We start from the raw sequence: 16,190 nt of genomic DNA on the forward strand, positions 1-16,190 counted from the left end.
ATTTATAACGTATTTCTGAATCTTATTGTTTGATTTCTTGCCAGTCAGTTGGAGCAATCAGGAAAGTGACCCATAAACATTTTAAAAATGAAAGAAACAGTTTCCCAACCTATCAACCCGCTTCCTTTGTTAGTTGCGCAAAAAAGAAAGAAAGCTAAACAAATATAGTGTTGTACTTTATGACAAAGGTTAAATGCACCAGTGAGTTAAGTTTCAGCAGACTGTGCAGGGCCTTAGCGATGGGGTTTCCATTACTGCTAATGGGACTCATGCGGTTTAATTTCATGCGTGCAGCCGTAAAAATGGCCCCCCCAGCTACAAAATTTCAGCTCTGAGTTCCAGCCTTTTGAAAGTTATAAGGTAAACAGAACTCCTCACCATGGTGTTACTTGCTTTCTTCACTAGACCATCTTTATTTTTTTTAATGATGGAATCTGCAGCAGGCCCCTCCTGTGCGTGTTTACTTCGCACAAAGTCCTCCTGAATTCAATGGGACTTCCTCCCAAGGAAAGTATGTCTAGGGGGCCCATTGCAAGCTAATGTCTAGCTTACTGTTATGTGGAAATGCTTTCTACTGGTTGAACTACTGTGATGTCATGGAAAGTTCAAAAACCTTCTAAAACTGCAGGAGAAAAAAAAAGTATCAACAGAATGCTAATGGTATCACTCCTATAAGGAAAATGAAAGGTTGAGTTGGGTAGAGAGTCTACAGATGCCTTCGGGAAGGGTGGGATATAAATCCAAATAAATAATAAATAAATAAATACAGATGGGGGGAGGGCAACATCAGTAAGAAGAGTGTTGGGTGATGTCATGACCCCCACTGAGCTCTGGCTCTGGACTCTGACTCCAAAACCTCTGAGGAAGAAGAAGAAGCAGAAGAAGAGGAGGAGGAGGAGGAAGAGGAGGAGGAGATTGAATTTATACCCCGCCCTTCACTACCCAAAGGAGTCTCAGAGCGGCTTACAAACTCCTTTCCCTTCCCCTCCCCACAACAGACACCCTGTGAGGTAGGTGGGGCTGAGAGAGCTCTGACAGAAACTGCTCTTTCAAGGACAACTCTTGTCAGAACTACGGCTTGCCCAAGGTCATCCAGCAGCTGTGAGTGGAGAAGTGGGGAATCAAACCCGCTTCTCCCAGATTAGAGTCCGCACACTTAACCACTACACCAGCCAAAGATGTGGCCTGGAGGAGAGCAGGAAACTTTTCAAGACTCCTGGCCTGTCTGCTCCAGAAATGGCGCCTAAGGAGCCTGCAGTGGGAAATCTCCAGAACTTGCCCCTGAGGAGCCTGTGGAAGGAGCTCCTCTGCCAGAACTTCTTTCTGTCCCATTCCGCCCCCCACCCGGGTCCTGGGGCAACTAGGCACCGGTCTCAGTCTCAGTCCCAAAGCCCACCAGAATCCGCCTCCACCCAGCGGGGCAGGCAGGGTTGCCCGCCTCCAGGTGGGTGAACACAGAAAACACCGTGTTGAAATAATAAACACAATATTCACATCATGTACTTATAGCTAAATATATTTGCTTTTTATACACAACATCAACTCTAGTGTATTGTAAACACTTTCAAACGACAACATCACATTTCAAACACTTTCAAACTAAGGATCCAGCAGGATCATCACTTGGGCAATGTACAATAGGTTGCTGCATTGTTCGGTACAAATAACTGTACATTGGTATTTATCCTCCATCAGGAAGAAGACAGTTGGACTCTTCATGTTATATAACTTAGTCTGAAAGTGTTTGAAATGTGATGTTGTAGTTTGAAAGTGTTTACAATACACTAGAGTTGATGTTGTGTATAAAAAGCAAATATATTTAGCTATAAGTACATGATGTGAATATTGTGTTTATTATATCAACACGGTGTTTTCGGTGTTTACCTAACTTAGCCGTGTTCCCTGTGTGCTTCTTGTTGAGCCTCCAGGTGGGGCCCGAGGATCTCCTGCTTTTACAGCTCCCCTGGAGAAAGTGGCTGCTTTGAAGGGTCGACTCCGTGGCACCGTACCCTGCTGAGGCCCCTCCCCTCCCCAAACCCCGCCCTCTCCTGGATCCACCCCCAAAGTCTCCAGGTATTTCCCCACCCAGACCTGGCAACCCTAGGGGCGTGCAGAAGGACCAGTGAAGACGCAGCACTAGGCTGGCTGCCTGTGCTCCACCTCAGGGCCAGAGCATGGTGGATCTGATCCTTTGCAGGATTCTGGCCCAGTTAGGCCTGGCTAGATGAGCCGCAGGGGCTGCTTCTAGAGCAGGTGGCGGGCGTGGCTGTCTTCTGAGCCTATTGGAGCCTTGGTCCTACTCAGGGCTTTTTTTGTAGAAAAAGCCCAGCAGGATTAGCATAATAGGCCACACCCAATAGCAGGAACTCATTAGCATATTGGGCCACACCCCTGACAGCACCACTCATTAGCATATTAGGCCGCACCCACACGTTACCAGAAGTGTGGTCATCGAGCCACACCCACCTTTTGCTTCTTATTCTGTTTACCTTGTTTGTTGTCCAAACCCAGGGCTTTTTTTGTAGCAGGGACTCCTTTGCATGTTAGGCCACACACCCCTAATGTAGCCAATCCTAATGAGTCTCTGCTGTTGGGTGTGGCCTATTATGCTAATGAGTTCCTGCTGGGCGTGGCCAACTCAGGAGCCAGCCGGAACTCCGTTCCTGTGCGTTCCTGCCCCAAAATAAACCTGGTCCTACTGAAGCCTCTGTCCCTGGCCCAGCCACTGGCCTCCAGCTCATGTCGCTGCTCAAGGCTCACTGTCCCAGCCTGGGGTTCCTTCCTGCCCCTCAAGGAGAGCTGACTGGCCCTGCTTGCAGAATGCAGGGCAGCGGGGGCGGTAGAGACAGGCAGGGAGGCTGGAGAGTTGGCAGGTGAAGTGGGAAGGGGGATCTGTGGCCAGCGTGTCAGCTACGCTGCCATGCGTGTGGAGATGTTCTCTAATTGCTTTGCATTCCTTCCCATACGCTTACTTGCTTCAGAGCTGCAACGCTTATCTTTGAAGTTGTACTGGTGGAGATTGTGGTGTCTATCGTCCGTGGGAGCTTCTCCGTTCCCAGCTTCGCCACCTAGAGAGTCTTGCAGTCTCCCGCGTGTGGGAGCCCACCTAATTGGTTATTGCTGGGGGGGGGGCGCATACGAATGCCCTATATCCTATTATGCACACAGGTAGCGCGCCATTCCTAACAGTGTTCATGTTATTGCTTCTATGGCTTTTCAATAAAAGTAAAACCTTCCTGGAAGCATGTACTTCGTTGTTTGGCTGTGGGTCCTGAGAAGGACAGAGGCAAAGAGATTCCCTCCAATGTTTAATATCGTATATGCTTATAGCAGCCTCACTTACCATCGCAACTGTCTGGAAGTCAGACAAACCACCAAAGATGGAGGAATGGAGAAACAAAATATGGGAATTCTTCATCATGGATAAAATAACCAATGTATTAGACACCTCTCGGACATCACCATGCACAACACACTCCAAATTCACAAACACCTGGTTCCCATACTTACAATTCATGGCAGAAAACGATCTCCTGCCAAAAAATCCGAACTTTGCATCGTGGCTTCATTTTTAACTAAGCGATACTCTTGAATCTTTGACAACACAGCACACTGGATGACCCTAGTTACTCATGTTCATGCTCATGTTTATGTCCATACCAGTATATAGTGCTCTCAGGCAACGCGCAAGTGATACCTTCTTGTTGCATCATTATCTCTTCTGTTCTGAAGCTTGTTATTCTATTTGTCTTGTTACTCTGTTACAATTCTGCATTGTATGTTACTTAGATGTTGACATTCTTTCGTTTGCACTTAAACTTAAATAAAATTATTAAAACCAAAAAAAAAAAGAAGGATAAAGGCAAAGGAAACCAGAAGGTAGGGAAGGGCAGCTGGAGGAAGAACAAGCTAGCAAAAGAGACTGGTGGAAGGAGATGCGGGCAGCTGATGGTGGGCGGGGGGGGGGGTCGTGGGCAGGGCTCAGAGACAGGGGGCCTGTGGCCAGCAAGAGTGGCGGTCAATGGCGTTCCATCAGATTGGAGGGAGGTGTCCAGCTGGGAGCCGCAGGGCTCGGTTTTGGGCCCGGTACTTTTCACTATTTTTATCAATGATCTGGATGAAGGGGTAGAAGGGATGTTCATTACATTTGCTGATGATACAAAATTGGGAGGAGTAGCAGACACCCAAGAAGATAGGGTTAAAATCCGAAAAGACCTGAATTCTCTGGAGAAGTAGGCAGCCGCAAACAGGATGCAATTCAATGAAGATAAATGCAGAGTATTACATCTGGACCACAACAATGTCAAGCACGCATACTGGATGGGGGATACGTGTCTGGGGAGTAGTGAATGCAAAAGAGATCTCGGGGTAAGCGTGGACTGTAAACTAAATATGAGCAGTCAGTGTGATGCGGTGGCAAAAAAGGCAAATTCAGTCTTGGGTTGTATTAAAAGGGCCATAGCATTAAAATCGTGGGAGGTCGTAGCCCCTCTGTACGCTGCCTTGGTCAGGCCGCACCTGGAGTCCTGTGTGCAGTTCTGGAGGCCTCACTTCAAAAAGGATGTGGGCAAAATCGAGAGGGTGCAGAAGAGAGCAACAAGGATGATCAGGGGTCTGGAGACTGAGCCCTACGAGGAAAGGCTGAGGGCCTTGGAAATGTTTAGGTTGGAGGAGAGGAGATTGAGGGGGGACGTGATTGCTCTCTTTAAATATCTGAAAGGCTGCCATTTGGGGGAGGGCAAGGAGCTGCTCCAGTCGGCAGCAGAAGATAGGACCCGAAGCACCAGGTTTAAGTTATATGCAGAAAGGTATCGGCTGGAGATTAGGAAAAACTTGTTCACGGTCAGAGTGGTTCAAAGGTGGAATCAGCTGCCAGGGAGGGGGTGAGCTCCCCTTCCCTGGCAGCTTTCAAGAAGAGGCTGGAGGAATATTTGTCAGGGATGCTCTAGGCTGGTCCTGCATTGGGCAGGGGGTTGGACTAGATTGCCTGTATGGCCCCTTCCAACTCTGTGATTCTATGAAGCCGAGGACCTGTAACTCATGTGGTGGTAGAAAGTGGGCCAGTGTGCTTGCTGCGTTCTCTCTCCCTGCTTTTAGCAACTAGCCTGGCAGCTGGCGGCCAAGAAACTGACTGAGCTATGAATTTACAAATCTGTGTCCAAGTCTCCTCTTTTCCCTGAGCAAGTGAGGGGGCTGAACTCTTTGCCCCTCATCTGCCATAAGGGGATGACAGCACGGCTTGTTTCCAGGATGACAATGAGAGAATGCCTGCAAAGCAGCTTGGACACCTGGTGATGCTGGTTGCAGTATTCTGGGGGATGGATCTGGTCAGGAAAACTTTTCCCGGCTCAGGGATGGGTAGCAGGGGCAAACCGAATGCCTGTGAGAGGGGCAGGGCTCCCAGGAACCTGACCAGTCCTGTCAGCCAGCTCTTTCGCTCTCGGTTTCTTCCAGGCTGACCCTTTGCGAGATCCTGCTTGCTCTGTTAGGATGCATTAACAGAAGCCTTGTGTCCAGATCACGGGAGGTGGTAGCTCTGCTCTATTCCGCTCTGGTCAGGCCTCACCTGGAGTCCTGTGTCCAGTTTTGGGCACCATATTTTAGGAAGGATGTTGACAAGCTCGGGCGTGTCTAGAAGAGGGCAACCAGGATGGTGAGAGGGTTGGAATCCAAGTCTTACGAGGAAAGGCTGAAAGAGTTAGGTATGTTTAGCCTGGGAAAGAGCAGGCTTAGAGGGGACATGATTGCAATCTTCAAATATATGAAGGACTGTCATGTAGAAGATGGAGCAGATCTATTCTCTCTTGTTCCAGATTGCAAGACTAGATCTAATGGGTGGAAATTACAAGGGAGTCGTTACCGGCTAAATATCAGGAGAAACTTCCTAACTTTCAGAGTGGTTGAGCAGTGGAACGGACTTCCTCGGGAGGTGGTGGATGCTCCTTCGCTGGACGTTTTCAAGCGGCGACTGGACGACCATCTTTTGGGTGTGTTGTAGGGCTATCTTTTGGCTCTGCTCCTGCAGAGTGCAGGGGGTTGGTCTAGATGGCCTGCAAGGTCCCTTCCAACTCTCGCATTTTATGATTCTCTGACTCTTCCAAGAGAACCTGGTGAGGCGATTCATTTTGTTTGGCTTGCATTTGAAGTCAGCCGAGCTTCCCTCCTTGCAAATAACAACCTACATCACAGGGTTGTTGGGAGGATAAAATGAAGGAAAAGATATATATATATCCATGAATAGTATTGCCTGCTCTGGTTGGCAAGCAATGCTGTCTTTCTCAGTACTAGCCGCTGCCTGAGACTTTTCAACAGGAGGTCACGTGAGTACTGAACCTGGGATCTTCTGCTGGCAAAGCTGATGTTAACTGTGTGCATTCATCTTGCTTCTTGTGGGAGAGAATTCCGTGGTCAGGGGGCTGCTGCTGAGAAGGCCCTGCCAAAAGGGATGCTGAGGAGTATTAGGAAAGGGCTTGAGAATATAATGACCGATATTGTGATGCCCCTGGATAGATCTATGGTGTAGCCTTATTTGGAATACTGTATGCAGTTCTGGTCACCATATCTCAAAGAGGACATTGCAGAGCTGGAAAAAGTACAGAAGAGGGCAAACAAGATGATCCCCCCCCCCGGGTCCTGGGGCAACTAGGCACTGGTCTCAGTCCCAAAGTCCACCAGAATCCGCCTCCACCCAGCGGGTGGGTGAACACAGAAAACACTGTGTTGAAATAATAAACACAATATTCACACCAGACCTGGGAGGCAACATCAGGGGACGGCCTCAGACTCTATTCCCTGTTGTTGTCTGTCCAAAGGAACTGCTTGGCCACTGCATGAGACAGGATGCTAGACTACATGGACTAATGGTCTGATCCAGCAGGGCTCTTCTGGTGTTCTTCTCAGGGGAAGACCTCGGCCTCTCTGCCCTGTTGTTGGCCCTCCAGAGGAACCGGTTGGCCCCTGTGTGAGACGGGATGCTGGACTAGATGGACCCTCACTGGTGTGATCCAGCAGGGCTCTTCTTAGGTTCTTTGTGAAAAGGTTTAATTGCCAGACTTGAAAGCCTCAGGAAGATGCTCCCCCAAGAACCCCAAGAGGTGGCATTTAGGACTTGGAGGATGCCCTTTAGCCTAGAGACTGCCTGGTAAGCTGACGGGCAGGAGGAATTGCGCTCTGTGAAGCTTGGCTTAGCATCTGCTCAGCGCTTGGACAGCGATCTCCACATCTGTTGGCTGCCAGGAGGCCTTTCTTGCAAGACGTTCTTGTCCCTCCATCATCATCATCATCAGGTCCCGGCATACATTAAACCCCATATTTTAATTATCGGCACACTTTCCCTTTCTCCGCACATTGCATCTGCCTCACCGTCGGGCCTCAGGGCATCTCTCCTCTGAATGCCACTCTTATCTTGCTGTTTTAACAGGTCATAATACCCAGTTATGGACTATTTGTCATATGTGAGGCGGGCGAGGAGAGGAGGCCGGTGGCATAAAACCAGACAGTGATGCTAATTTCTGTGCCTTCATTTCTGAAGGTAACAAAAAGGGTCACACCAATGCAGAGTCAAGGCAGAAAAGGGGGTCGGGTTGCTGCAGTGGGGAAAGATTTTTTTTTTCTGCACTAGACCTTTAATCCTGGTTCAATACTGTATCATAAGAACATAAGAGATGCCAATGTTGGATCAGGCCAAAGGCCCATCCAGTCCAACACTCTGTGTCACACAGTGGCCAGAAATACCAGGTGCCATCAGGAGGTCCACCAGTGGGGCCAGGACATTAGAAGCCCTCCCACTGTTGACCCCCCCCCCAAGCACCAAGATGACAGAGCATCCCTTGCCCCAGAGTCCCTATCTATACCTATATACCTGCTCTTTCCCATGCATAGTCTTATAAACCTCAATCATGTCATCCTGCTAGCTATTCTGCACTACACTCTATTTCACCCCTCTTTTTATCCCGTTTTTGTTTGTTTGTTTGTTTTTTGGTCAATTCTGCATTACATTGTGGTCACCCCAGGTGTTGCCCCAGGGTATTCTGGATCCTGTTTTGCTGTGGGCTTTCCCTCAACTCAGAGTGGCTCCAGTGTAGATTTAAGTGTAGAGTTTTTAACTCGGTTTTGATCCTCCCCACCATACCTAGGTCAAATACCCCCAGGCCTGTAGCTACAGCGGGACATTTGGGGGCCTGCCCCCCTGACTTCCTGCCAAGGCCCCCTGGCTTCCATCCAGCCCCCTGGCCTCCAGATCGCTGGGCTGCCCGGAGGACTCCCAACTCTTTGGGCCACCCAGAGGACTTCCCCCCACCGCCCCTTCCCCAAGCGCGGCTTGCTTCCCCGGGCAGAGTGCGAATGCTGCAAAAGTTAGTTTTTTTAAAAAATAATTTTATTTTTTATTTTGTGACGTCAGTGCCCCCTCACTTATTTAAAGCCTCCCTGAATGGCAAAACCCTGGCCGCGGGCCTGAACAGCCCTGTTCCCAATGCAGAATTTATAACCCAGGGCAGGCAAGCAAATTGGAGCAGGAAAAAATCAGTGCAGAAAACAACAGATAAACAGCGATAACTGCAAAGTAAATGGCTGTGAGTCGAACACAGACAAAACCTGGGGTGAGGTCCACGTGCCGAAAGGGCCTGTATGATCCTGTTCCCCGTACACTGTCATCCCCCCCCCTTCTCTGCCTTCTATTCTCTGACCAGGGCATGAAGATGAACCAGGGCATGAAGATGAACTTGAAATCCAAGGAAGTCCCATCACTTAAGGAAAAGCATGAAAATCAAGGTGTAATCTGTTTACTTGATTGCCCAAAAAGTTTATTCATTTTTAATTTTTATTATATTTTATTTACATTACTTATAGTCCGGCTCTCTCCCTGGTGGACTCAAGGCGGATTACGCAGAGTGAGTCAGTCCCCTCGACAGGATGGGACGTTCAGTGAACAACGCGATAGGCTGGGCTATTTTTGGGCAGGAACGGAGTTCCGACTGGCTCCCACGTTGACCACGCCCAGCAGGAACTCATTAGCATAATAGGGCACGCCCAACAGCAGAAACTTATTAGGATTGGCTACTTTAGGGGTGTGTGACCTAACATGCAAAGGAGTTCCTGCTACAAAAAAAAGCCCTGGGTTTTGACCACAAACAAGGTAAACAGAATAAGAAGCAAAAGGTGGGTGTGGCAACATGGGGGTGTGGCCTAATAGGCCAATGAGCTGTGATGTCAGGGGTGTGGCCTAATACGCTAATGAGTTTCTGCTGTTGGGTGTAGTCTATTATGCTAATGAGTTCCTGCTGGGCTTTTTCTACAAAAAAGGCCCTGGTGATAGGTATCAGGGTTGTAAAACCCACCGGAATCCTAAAAACAGAACCAAAGCAAGAATGAACATGACGCATTCAATGATGTGGAAATCACGTCGTAGGATCCCGGCTTCAGCAAGCTATACAGCATAGTACAGACCGCAGTCCTTAATAATTTATCCAAGTAATTTTGTGGATCATTTTGTACAGGGCCTGCACAGAAAAGCCCTCGTGAATAATTTAGTTTTGCGTCGTTTGCAGAAAACCAGGAGAGGGGGAGCCTTCTTGACCAGTCCATCAAGTGAGGGGCAGAACGGAGAGGGCACCTGTATGGGCAGCTGTTGGTTTTGCCCCTTGGCACCTGCAGAAGACCCCGCTCCGATGAGCGCGGCTGTCATGGTGGAGCGTAGGGGGAGAGGCGGTCTCGCAGATGCGAGGGTCCGAGGCCATGGAAGGCTTTGCATGTGATAGCCAAGATCTTAAAGTGAGACTGGCAACTGATGGGGCAGCCAGTGGACTGACTTCTTGTAATCTTCCATGAATCCCAGTGAGAAAGATGGACGAGAACTGAAAATAATAAGAACTTGCCCTCAAAAGAGAGACCTATCATTTGGAAGCCTACATTATTGGTGTAGTGGTGAAGTGTGCAGACTCTAATCTGGGAGAACCGGGTTTGATTCCCCACTCCTCCACTTGCACCTGCTGGATGACCTTGGGCAAGCCATCATTCTGTCAGAGCTGTTCTCTCAAGGGCAGTTCTCTCAGAACTCTCTCAGCCCCACCTCCCTCACAGGGTGTCTGTTGTGGGGAGTGGAAGGGAAAGGAGATTGTAAACCGCTCTGAGACTCTGAGTGAAGGGCAGGAGATAAATCCAATCTCCTCCTCCTTCTTCTTCGGAGCTCATGGGCTTGCTTCATGGAATATGCCTGGCAATATGTTTCCTGCTCACATCTTTCAGGTGTCTGTGTGCAGGGTGTGTGTGTGAAGGATGCAGTTATCAAAAGACAAAGTCATGGGGCATACAATCCAGATATGAAACGAACGGGAGGCATTTAACAGCCCTGCTGCACTGTCTTGTTCCTCGCAAACGGGGAGCGTGTAGGAGCACTAGAAGGCAGATTGTGACCCCTGCCAACCCCCCTTACCTGTTCTGTCCCACCTGTGGGTGCAGGGGGAAGAGGAAAAAAGCCTTCCTGTGCGTGCTCAGAGGCATTCTCTCATTCCTTGGTCCGTTCCAGCCTTGAGATCTGGGATTCACTTCTTTGCATAAAGCCCACAAATGCTGATAGCACAGTACATTTATTAGTGGTTAGGAAACAACAGTTGAGCAAACTCCAGAGGACGGCGGAAGACAGGAGGGCCTGGCGTGATGTGGTCCATGAGGTTGTGACTGTGTGACTGAAAAACAACGATCACAACAACAGGAAACAACAGAACTTTCCAGCCATTTTCACAGGCAATTAAACAAGCCCCTGCTTGATTCCTAGGCCAGGGTTGTCAGTCCAGGAACTTAATATGCCGGCAGAACCTCTGTCTCTTTCTATTTCATTGAGCAGTGCTGTAAGCAGAGGGGAGTGTGTGTGTGTGTGCATGTGCATGCGCATGTGTGGCTCTGCAAATGTGCCACAGTCCTTCCCCACCCTCCCTGCAAAGTTGCACCTTCCAATCCTTGTCCTCTATCCCATAGAGGCCTGCAATTAATCTTTGCTCTCAGCCTTTCATTGCCCTTGTAGCAGTCGGGACGCTCCTACCTAAACTGCACTTGTTTGGCTGGGGCTGGCTTTGCAGAAGCGCGCCACCTTCTCTCACTGCCTTTCCCACTCCAGTTCGGTGTAGTGGTTAGGAGTGTGGACTCCAATCTGGGAGAACCCGGTTTGATTCCCCCCGTCCTTCTACATATTCAGCCAGCTGGGTGACCTTGGGTCAGTCACAAGTTTGCTCAGAGCTGTTCTCTCAGGAGCAGTTCTCGAGAGAGCTCTCTCAGCCCCACCTACCTCACAGGGTGTCTGTTGTGGGGAGAAGGGAAGGAGATTATAAGCCACTCTGAGACTCCTTCAGGTAGTGAAGGACAGGGTATCTGTTTGTTTTATTAGATTTATATACCGCCCTCCCCAAACAGGCTCAGAGCGGCGTATAAATCCAATCTCTTCTCTCTTCTTCTTCTTCTAACCAGCCTTTACAGTGAATGCCGGGCAGCCTGAGAGCAGAAGGAGGCCCACACTGGTTTGCTGAAGTGGTGCCCAATACCCTTGGCTTGTAGGGAGAGGCCCCTTGGGGTGGTTTTGGGCACAGATGAGACCTGAGTGCTGAGGCAAAGATGCCAACCTCCAAGGGGGTGGCTGGAGATCCCCTAGAATCCCCTCCAGGCAACAGAGAGATCAGTTACCCTGGAGGAATTGGCAGCTTTGGAGGGTGGGCTGCCTAGAATCATACCCCCCACCCCGAGCTGCCTCTCCTCCCCACATTCTGCCCTCCCCAGCTCTGGCCCCAAATCTCCAGGAATTTCCCAAGCCGGAGCTGGCAACCCAATGACCCGAGGTCACACGCTTTTAGATTTCTGTTTTTAGGTTTCTGCTGTCCAGACTGCAGTGTCCTGTTCGTGGGATGTCCCACCCTGCTGATGGTGCCTGGCTCACGCTACGCCATCTGCCTCGGTGAAAAAAGGCAGGCTGTAAGTTACCGAAATACATAGAAGAGGAGGAGGAGGAGGAGGAGGAGATTGGATTTATACCCCATGGCCCTTCACTACCCAAAGGAGTCTCAGAGCGGCTCACAAACTCCTTTCCCTTCCCCTCCCCACAACAGACAACCTGTGAGGTAGGTGGGGCTGAGAGAGCTCTGACAGAAACTGCTCTCTTTCAGGAACAGCTCTTGTCAGAACTATGGCTTGCTCAAGGTCATCCAGCCAGGTGCAAGTGGAGGAGTGGGGAATCAAACCCGGTTCTCCCAGATTAGACAACAGACACCCTGTGAGGTAGGTGGGGCTGAGAGAGCTCTGACAGAAACTGCTCTCTTTCAGGAACAGCTCTTGTCAGAACTATGGCTTGCTCAAGGTCATCCAGCAGGTGCAAGTGGAGGAGTGGGGGATCAAACCCGGTTCTCCCAGATTAGACAACAGACACCCTGTGAGGTAGGTGGGGCTGAGAGAGCTCTGACAGAAACTGCTCTCTTTCAGGAACAGCTCTTGTCAGAACTATGGCTTGCTCAAGGTCATCCAGCCAGGTGCAAGTGGAGGAGTGGGGAATCAAACCCGGTTCTCCCAGATTAGACAACAGACACCCTGTGAGGTAGGTGGGGCTGAGAGAGCTCTGACAGAAACTGCTCTCTTTCAGGAACAGCTCTTGTCAGAACTATGGCTTGCTCAAGGTCATCCAGCCAGGTGCAAGTGGAGGAGTGGGGAATCAAACCCGGTTCTCCCAGATTAGACAACAGACACCCTGTGAGGTAGGTGGGGCTGAGAGAGCTCTGACAGAAACTGCTCTCTTTCAGGAACAGCTCTTGTCAGAACTATGGCTTGCTCAAGGTCATCCAGCAGGTGCAAGTGGAGGAGTGGGGGATCAAACCCGGTTCTCCCAGGTTAGAGTCCGCGCAGTTAACCACGACACCAAACTGGCTCTCCAAGAGCCTCTCCCTACAAGTCAAGGGTATTGGGCACCACTGGTGTGGTGTGCATGTGACTCCTGCATATTGGCACAGGCACCATTGAAATGAATGCGAGGAGGACCTGGGGATCATGCCCCTCCTGAACTTGGCTCTGTTTCATGCACGGCTCTGTTTGTTGCCAACGTACCTGTGGGGGAGCCCCATGGCAAAAGGGCAGCAAGGAACACACGGCGAGCCCCATTCTTCAGCTCGTGTTCCAGAGGCTCCAATCCAAAGAAAGTCAGGCTGGCTTTAGGTCTGTAGGAATGGATGCTGGTGTATGTGTGGATGTCCCATTTTAAAAGCAAAAGGACCCCAGGGAGGTGCTGGGAATTGCATGCCTGCTGCTTGCAACTTAGCATTCTTCCATCTTCACAACAACCCTGCAGAGTAGGGTATGCTGGAAGTCACTGACACAAACTCACTCGGCAAGCTTTGTGGCCAAGCAGGGATTTAAAGCATAGGTCCCTCCAGCCCTGCCCATGTGCTGCAACTCTTCCCCCCACTCCTTGCCTGGCTGACTTTCAGGATGAGGACAGGTGAGAGCAAATCACCGACGTGGAAGTACCCATAGAGGTCATCTAGTCCAACCTCCTGCTCAGTGCAGGATCAGGCATCCCAGACTAGTGTTTGTCCATCTACTGCCTGAAGACTGCCAGTGGGGGGGGGGATTCACCACCTCCCCAGGCAGCCAGTTCCACTGCTGAACTACCGTTACTGTAAAAAAAATGTTTCCCCCCCTAATATCCAGCCGGTATCTGTCTGCCCATAATTTAAACCCATCATTGTGAGTCCTACCCTCTGCTGCCAGAAAGTGAAGAGGACCTCAAGAGCCTCTTGCTCAGAGTGAAAGAGGAGAGTGCAAAAGTTGGCTTGAAACTCAACATCAAAAAACTAAGATCATGGCATCCGGCCCCATCACTCCTTGGCAAATAGAAGGGGAAGTCGTGACAGAATTCATGTTCCTGGGATCCCAGATCACTGCAGACGGTGACAGCAGCCATGAAATTAAAGGACGCCTGCTCCTTGGGAGGAAAGCGATGGCAAACCTAGACAGCATGATAAAAAGCTGAGACATCACCCTGCCAGCCAAAGTCCATATGGTCAAAGCAATGGTATTCCCAGTAGTCATGTATGGCTGCGAGAGTTGGACTGTAAGGAAGGCCGAGCGCCGAAGAATAGATGCTTTTGAATTATGGTGCTGGAGAAGACTCTTGAGAGTCCCTTGGACTGCAAGGAGAACAAATCAGTCAATCCTAAAAGAAATCAACCCTGACTGTTCCCTGGAAGGCCAGATAATGAAGCTGAAGCTCAAATACTTTGGCCACCCAATGAGAAGGGAGCCCTCACTGGAGAAGAAGACCCTGCTGCTGAGAAAGAATGAAGGTCAAAGAAGACGGGGACGGCAAAGGATGAGATGGTTAGACAGTGTCATCAATGCAACGAACATGAAGTTGAGCAAACTCTGGAGGACGGTGGAAGACAGGAGGGCCTGGCGTGATGTGGTCCATGGGGTCGCAAAGAGTCGGACTCGACTGTGCGACTGAACAACAACAACAACCCACTGCTGCCCACAGGAACAGCTCCCCGCCCTCCTCGAAGGGACAGCCCTTCAAAGCCTTCAAGAGAGCCATCCTGTCCCCCCCCCCAACCTCCTCTTCTTCAGACCGATCATTCCCAAGCCCTTCAGCCTGTCCTTGTCGGGCTGGGTCTCCAGGCAGGTACCACTGGTGTGCAGATGACAGGGCAGGAGGGGAAATGGGGAATCTGCAGGGGGGGGCCTCCCCCTCCCCCCACACACTCCCCCCTCCCCTTTGGCTTTTTATAGCTGATTGTGGCTCCTTTCCCTCTGACTTGTCTACAGTTTTGAGCCTCTGAACCGGGGCCACCTCATGGGCTTATGAAGAAAGGCTGAAGCCGGCAAAGCGATGGGGGGGGGGGGCTACCCCCAACCCACTTGTTTCCAGTTTCAGGGTTTTCCTCTCCCTCTCTCTGACTAATTGGAAATTAATTGGAGTGTCTCTTTTCCCGGTTTAGTGAGTAACTGCTGCACCCCCTCCCACACCTCCTCTGGCCGTCCTTGCCGCTTTTCAGCTTCTTGGAACTTTCGGACAAGTCAAAATTTCTCTTTTAGAAAAGTGCTTTGCAAAGTCTATGGGTGAGTGTCAAAGGCCTCCTAGACCTCTGGAAGTGGGGGGGGGGGAGGTCCCCTCCCCAGAGTTAAACCAGAGGCACGCCCTGCACTCTTACACTAGAGCAGTTTGGCTTCTAAGGGTAAGAATGACTCACCCTCTTAGGAAAAGGGACCCTGTGTGTCTCTGTGTAACTCACCTTTCTGAGCAGGAGTCATGGCTGGAAGGGAGGGAGGATGCAGAGCAGGGACTCGCACAGAGAAGCATGGACAGCCTCCCCTGTCAGCTGGTCCCTTGAGGTTGCCAGAGACATTTATTTTCATTAGGATGTTGTCGAAATAATGAGGTGGGGACACAGTTGTTGGAATGGGTTTTTTGACACTATGATCAGTGTTCCCTCTAAGCAGGGTTATAGTGTGAGCTAGCTCACTGTTTCTTAGCCTCCAGCTCATACATTTTTGCCTTCGCTCAGGAAGGAGGGCTCCAGAGCACACTCATTGATGCAGCAGCCAAATCACTGGCTCAGAACTGTCATGCCAGGAGCTCAGAAAGTAGAATTTTTGCTCACGAGACTCCACAGCTTAGGCGGGGGAGCGCTGACTGTGATCCAGAGGGAATCGCTTCACTTTCCAACTCCTGGGGTAACAAGGGAAGACGCTGCAGAGCAGACTTTCTCTCTGTCCGTCCGCCCGCCCCGTTTTGCAGCGCATCAACTTTTCCTCGCGCGTTGTCCTTCGCCGCGGTGAGCAAGAGCGGCCAGCCCCAACACCAGCCCGGCTGCCAGGCGGGGGAAACCGGCGCGGATCAGGGGGCAGAGCTGCTCGCGGGCCGGAGCAAACCAGCGGCCTGCCTTTGTCCGGCGGGCTGCTTGGGCTCCGTCCCCTCTTTTTGCAGGGAGTTGGCGCGGCGGCAGGTGCCCAGAGGGGGCGGGGCGCAGGGGGAGGGTCCCTGCGCCCGTCCGGCCCCCTCCCTCCCTCCGGCAGGCGCCGCCACCGCCTCCATCTTTGATGCGGGCACTGGGGAAAGCGCTGTCCAGCAGCGACGGCCGCAGACCTCGGGAGGCGCTCGCCTTGGCCCGCCCCGCGCTCCGGAACGGAGGGGGGGGGGCTAAATCCTTCTCCTAAATTAG

Source organism: Gekko japonicus, unplaced genomic scaffold (genome assembly GCF_001447785.1).
Source record: "Gekko japonicus isolate JY-2015 unplaced genomic scaffold, Gekko_japonicus_V1.1 scaffold805, whole genome shotgun sequence".
Lineage (NCBI taxonomy): Eukaryota > Metazoa > Chordata > Lepidosauria > Squamata > Gekkonidae > Gekko > Gekko japonicus.